Source organism: Sprattus sprattus (genome assembly GCF_963457725.1).
Source record: "Sprattus sprattus genome assembly, chromosome: 3".
NCBI classification, from domain to species: Eukaryota; Metazoa; Chordata; class Actinopteri; order Clupeiformes; family Clupeidae; genus Sprattus; species Sprattus sprattus.
Genome location: NC_137922.1, coordinates 36,410,460 through 36,417,362, shown reverse-complemented (window position 1 = coordinate 36,417,362; position 6,903 = coordinate 36,410,460). Strand labels below are relative to the sequence as shown.

General features: G+C 43.6%; 1 protein-coding gene across 2 annotated transcripts in view; it reads left to right on the top strand.

The window, feature by feature from the left end:
- The window catches only part of rnls (renalase, FAD-dependent amine oxidase), a 53,735-nt gene that overhangs the window by 24,621 nt on the left and 22,211 nt on the right, over positions 1–6,903 (top strand). The gene's annotated exons all lie outside the window — the stretch shown is intronic.

The window sequence follows — 6,903 nt, the reverse complement described above, 5'->3', positions numbered from 1 at the left end:
GTCACTGCCATGTACCGTGAGATAAAGCAGTTAACCCCCCATGGATAGAGAAGCCGGGCTTTAGCCGAAATCGGGTTTATGCCATCATGTAAACGTACTGAGTGGTTTATACAGTGCCACTTTAAAGTATGTGAACCCCTTGACCACTTAGGAGTTTTCTGTTGTTTTACCATGATTTTTCATTTTTTTCATCACCAATTTTCCATAGAAGGAATGTCAGGTTTATGTTTATCATTTGCATGTACTTTTTTTAGAGGGAATTGTTTGAGTAGCCAAAAGACTACATGAAACATGGAATTAGTCCATTTCAAAAGTAAGTGAACCCCCAGCTGAATTGGTAAAGTCAAGCAGGTAACAGATTCAGTGAAACTTATTTGGGTGCTTAATTAGTCAATTAAGCAAACCGATCATCTGAGACATCCTTAGGGAAAGGTTTGGGCAACACAGATTAAAAGAGGGAGGAAACCAACAAAACTACTGTAGTGCCAAGGTGTACCGACACAGATCAACAATGCCGAAAGGAAACGAGATATCCGAGAACATCAGGAAGAAGGTTCTGACAGCCCATCAGTCTTGGGAAAGCTATAAGACCATCTCCAAAAGATTCCAGCTCCATCCATCCATCCAAGACAAATAATTTAGAAATGGAGGGCATTCAACATGACCGCATCTCTGCCTAGAAGTGGACGCCCATCAAGACCATCACCAAGAAGCACCAGAAGAAGAATAAATCAGGTAAAAGTCAACCCACACATCACCTCTAAAGAGTTTCAGACCTCTCTGGCAGCATCTGGGGTAAATGTACATGGGTCTACAATCAGATGAAAATTGAATAGACACGACATTCATGATCGGGTTGCTAGAAGGAAGCCTCTGCTCTCAAGAAAGAACAAAACTGCCCGTTTCAACTTTGCCCGAGAGCACTTGGATAAACCAAAGGCCTTCTGGAAGTCCCTTCTTTAAACAGATGAGTCCGAGATAGAATTATTTTGTCACGATCAAAACCAACAATTTTCGTCTGATTGTAGACCCATGTACATTTACCCCAGATGCTGCCAGAGAGGTCCGAAACTCTTTAGAGGTGATGTGTGGGTTGACTTTTACCTGATTTATTCTTCTTCTGGTGCTTCTTGGTGATGGTCTTGATGGGCGTCCACTTCTAGGCAGAGATGCGGTCATGTTGAATGCCCTCCATTTCAAAATGATTTGTCTTGGATGGATGGATGGAGCTGGAATCTTTTGGAGATGGTCTTATAGCTTTCCCAAGACTGATGGGCTGTCAGTACCTTCTTCCTGATGTTCTCGGATATCTCGTTTCCTCTCTGCATTGTTGATCTGTGTGGGTACACCTTGGCACTACAGTAGTTTGGTTGGTTTCCTCTCTCTTTTAATCTGTGTTGCCCAAACCTTTCCCTAAGGATGTCTCAGATGATCGGTTTGCTCAATTGACTAATTATTCACCCAAGTAAGTTTCACTGAATCTGTTACCTGCTTGACTTTATCAATTCAGCTGGGGGTTCACTTACTTTTGAAATGGACTAATTCCATGTTTCATGTAGTTTTTTAGCTTCTCAAACTATTTCCTCTAAACAAGTACATGCAAATGATAAACATAAACCTGACATTTCATCTATGGAAAATTGGTGATAAAAAAATGAAAAATCATGGTAAAACAACAGAAAACGCTTAAGTGCTCAAGGGGTTCACATACTTTCAAGTGGCACTGTATGTGAAGGCGAACAGGGCATCAGACACACGTGTTACTCCAGATGTGCGCATCCATCTGAAAACATGTGTGACGCATATTCATTGTTGTTATTGTTGTTTCTGTTGTTGAAGTATTAGTATGTTGGTTGAAGTGTACCCTGATCTGTTTTGGTACATAGTTGAGGTGGCTTCGGTATATTCGGTATTAGTTGAATGTCACATTTAGCATCTTATTCTGTGTATTACTGAAAATAGTTGATCTCTTGCAGTCCATACCCCTGGATTCAAACATTCCGTTTTAGGCTTATTTAGTTCATGAAGAAGGCTCAAATCAGTCCAAATTGGTCCAAACCAGTTCAAACAGCCACCACTATAAATCACTCTGGAACACTGTAGTTTAGTTCTGAACTATCTAAAAGACCCATTTCAGACACTTTTCTTAATAGTTTGAATTAGAACCCATTGGTGTAGTATATCATCGGAGGCCTCCGTGGTGTTAATGTTCAGCCCTCAGGCAGAACTGAAGCACAGAATGTCTTTTCACGAATGAAAATACCACTGCAAGCAATTCAATACTTTCTCATTTTCTTTTATTTTCTTTAAGTCCCACAGTCACTTTTATTTCTATTTTTCGCCCTAAATCCAATCTGTAACATGTTCCTTGCTGCGAATGTGGGCTGTGGTTGGACACGAGGAGACCACAGCTCCAGCTGTTGATTGGTTGACACCAGGCAGATGTGTTGAACATTTAGAACAGACTAGCACTCCACACCCCAACTCCCACCACACCACCAGCACACACAGAACAGACCACTTAAACTTCACCAAACACAGACCAAAACTCTAGCCTACTCCAAACTCAGATGCTGAACCCCCTCTGAAAATGAAATATAAACACGTATTTCCTTCCAAAACCAGAAGGAAGATATAAGCCTTCTCCTTAAGAGCCATGGTCTCTCCGCCAATACCTACAGTATTTACCTCCTCCACTGAAAACCTTGACTTGTGTGTCTTTGCTAGTTGTACAACTGGTGGTAGAGAAGAGAGGTCCTAACAAGAGATGCCTTTTTCTCAAGAGAATGTGTATGTTATTGCGCTGCAGCAGATGGCCGGTGCAGACCTTACCTATGCACATACGTGGATGCTATCATTTCACCCTACAAGGAAAGGTTTGACTCCCCTACCACCTGTTGGATAAGAAATAAATAGTATTTAACAAGGCGCAGGCACATCAATGACCCACTAACATTGACATTTTCATCATCTGGTGGTTGGATGCACATATTTTTTCAAAACTTTATGTTAATAAATAGGTAGACCGTGTAACTGCTACTAATCTTTCACATCGAAATCAGCGGTATACCTCTAGAGTTTCGATGACGTGACCCCCACTGTGATTTTTTTATAATTTCTGTATGGTTTCTGTATAGCTTATGTTATTAATATTGCTGTATAAACTTCATCCATTTTCAAACTTCAAACTAAATGGCCCAAAAAAAAGGGTGGTCTGAGAATGTTTCCATTACTTTCATCCTAATTTCAACTCGGAAATTAATACTGTTCCAATAATATAACACAGACTTCACACCTTTCCAGACCACAAACCTCTGTCCAATGGAGAGATTCTAAAGTCCTCTTTCCTCTAACTTCAGCAAAACCTGAAAATTAACCCTCCTCAACCTAGGTCCAGAGACCTCATCCAAAAACGTGGGTAACACTAAATTAAACCTAACCTCAGAAAGCTCTTTCTGTGTCAGTCGGAGTCCAGTCCAGTAAACCTCACCTTTGCTCCGACTGGATCCCACCCAAGAAGAACCACACCGTGACTCAGGCTCCAGCTATGTGGTGGAGAGGTGTCTGCTGCCTCAGCAAGAACCACACATGTTCTTGCTCTCCCACCTCCCAACTGTCTGGAATAGAGAGTTAGAAAAGCGTACCATGGACATAAGTACTTCTTCCATCTGCTTAGTGCCTACTTTGATAGAGGCATGATGTACCGTTACGGATAGTAATCACTGCAATGAAGATGTGTAAGGAAAAAAATATGTTTCTTGTGGTTGATGCAGAAATTAAGTCTTTATTCCAATAAAAGAGCAGTTAAGAAGCATGAGGAGCATTCTCCAGAATCAGCTGTGTGGGTCTGGACAACAAGCATCTCAAACTCTAGCCATACTGTTTAAGACGCCTCTCAGGCCCTTAATGTAAATCAACTACGCTTCTAATGCAAACAGGTCTGGCAACCTTGTGTTGTTCTGTATGAGAAGTTACTCTGACCCTAAATGTAGGTTTCTAAAGGTATGTTGTCAAACTAAATGTGCCATGGATGCCCTTACCTTACTTCATCTTCTGTGATCCATGGCATTATGGAGAAAAATAATGTATTTTTTATTTTAAATGCTGTGGTCTAGATTTGTTTGGTCCTAAATAAGATCCCCCAAGGTGTAGGAACCATTTGAAGTAGCTACGTAGGAGCATTAGTTGTCTTTGTTTGTCCTGGAACTTCCTAGATGTGGATCTTTGTTAAGTTGAGAGGTTGTGTGAGAGGAGGGAAGCGAAAAGAAGAATGGTGACTTTAGCTGCCCAGGAGCTTGTAGTTATTAATCAGAGGCAAAGTGTCTCTTTCACGTGTGTGTGGAGCTCGCTTTGATGAACCAATCCATTTGGTCTACAGCCAGATTTTGATCTGATTGTGTTTGTACTGTGCTGTTCGCTTGACACTGTGAGTGGCCTCTGTCGCTTCCAGCACATATGTTGGGTGGGCGTTGAAATCTTTGATGGCGTGTGGCAATGGCATGTTCCACAAAAGGATACCATTAGCATGAGAATGGAAGTATTTGAGTTATCCCTTCACTGGTTGCACTCTCTCTCTTCTTCCTCTTTTCCCCCTCTCCTCTCCATCTCTCTGACTTACTCACTCTCTCTTTCTCTTTAATTGCTTTTCTCTCTTTCTTCTTCTTCTTCTCTCTGTCTCTCACTTCCTTTTTGCTTCCTGTCTCTCATCCTTCATTCCTGTCCCATCCTCTCCCTCTCCCCTCTCCTTTCTCTCTCCCTCCCTCTCTCTCTCTCTCTCTCTCTCTCTCTCTCTCTCTCTCTCTCTCTCTCTCTCTCTCTCTTTCTCTGACATCCCAGCAGATTGCTGGTACCAAGGGGGGCACTGTTACACGCTCCTAATCTCAGCCAGATGTGAGCAAATGACACAGAGGAGTTGGGGTGGGGGGGGGGGGGAGGGTGTGATAAAAGGGAACACATCCTGGGATGGTCACATGACCTCCATGGCCGGCACAGTGTGGCCCCGTCCACCGAACCAGCCCACTGCCCCTGCCTGCTGGGCCTGGGGGGGAACTACCCTCTATGATGACTAAGGAGACCTGCATGTTATTTGGAATCTGAGTTCCTGCAGAGGAACTGAAGAGGAGGGGGGGGGGGGTTAAGTGTGTGGGTGGGGTGTTGGGTCGCGTTGGGTTGGGGGGGGGGGGTTCAATAGAGGAATCTGACAGGGAAAAGCCTTTGTTGTGTGCAAAGGAGAGGGAAAAATCTTTGTTGTTTGAACCACAAAGGAATCGGTGGAGTTGGTGGAAGCCCTGGGCCTGTGCAGAGAGGCCATAGCGTGCCAAAGAGGAGAGGAGAGGAGCAGCAGCAGAGGGACGTGCATCTGTTCATCTCTCAGCGTGCCCATACTTTCCTTTCTTCCTTTTTCTTTCTTTCGTTCCTCTGCACACTCGCGCCTGACCACGTGCCGTGTGCTGCCGTCCAAAGATCTCATGACCAAGTAATGTAGTATTACATTTCATCAATTCCCTGGAGGTTCGCCAGAATTCAACGCTAGAAGATTAAAAACCAGAAAGAAAGAAAGAGAAAGAAAAACCCTTCAGTACACGAAGCAACTGGAATTCATCTTTCAGTAATAAGAGTTCAAAGGCAAACATGACTTCTTAGAATGCGAACACTCTGGTTTTGCTAACTCACAGGGATGCCTGGGAGTAGCAGTTCTGATTTGAAGCCGCAGCGCTGAACTTTGACCCCTGGTATACGCTGTAGTCGAGCGGGGGCCAAGTTTGAGAGCCGCGTGGGCCAATAAACAACAGATGTCCCAGACAGGAAACAAGGGCAGTATGTTTCCAAAAAAAAGAAGAAGAAGAAAGGAACAAAGAATAAAGGGAAAAAAGCCCTCGTTCTGGATAAACCAACATCTCTCTGAATAAAATCAGTCATATTAAAGGGATGGTTACAGTCGTATTTCTGTATAACCATTCACAGTATTACTGGGGAAGGCTTTGAAATGCAGAGGTGTAGCTTCATGTGCGTGGGTTAAGGAAGCTTCTCTGGTTATCTTTCAAGAACATGTCAGTTGGAATTACTTTGGGTTGTTTTATGTACATTCCATCCGTACTGATGTCATATGACCATGACAGTTTACTGTAATGTACTGGTTTTAAGTCCAGAAATGTGAGGACACTTAAACAAACTTATGAAGACACAGTGCCTTCTACCATCTTCAAGGTACTTTCCACTCTTTTGGGAAGCTATGAAAGCCTTTATATAGAGGTCTGTGATGCAGGGTTCTTCATAAATGTATGTTGTGTGATCATCAGAAACTAGGAACCTTTTTCATTCTCATAGAACCAGCTTTAAAGCCAACTGATTGTTTGTGTTACAGAGGTTCTGTGAAGAACCTTTTAGCATGACAGAGTTGAGTATCTAGGGCCTGGTGTGTGCGTGTATGTGTGTGTGTGTGTGTGTGTGTTTGTGCGTGTGTGTGTGTGTGTGTGTGTGTGTGTGTGTGTGTGTGTGTGTGTGTGTGTGTGTGTGTGTGTGTGTGTGTGTGTGTGTGTGTGTGTGTGTGTGTGTGTGTGTGTGTGTGTGTGTGTGTGTGTGTGTGTGTGTGTGTGTGTGGTCTTTATGTGTGAAGTTTGCATGTTATCGCCGTGTTCACAAGGGGCTTCCTCCACTAAGAACCCCAACAGAAAAACATGCAGAAGAACTGAACTGTCCGTCCCTGACCAAGACGGACCACTTGACTTGGTCCCCGGGCGCCTTAAGGCTGCCCACTGCTCCTGGGGGGTCCTGGAGGAAGGACAGTCCAGGATGGGACAAATGCAGATATAACATTCACTGCGACCTCAGGCCTGCATGTGCGTGTGTTTGTGTGTGTCCTGAATCGCCACTATATATGCACGTGTGTGTTACTGTGTGTCG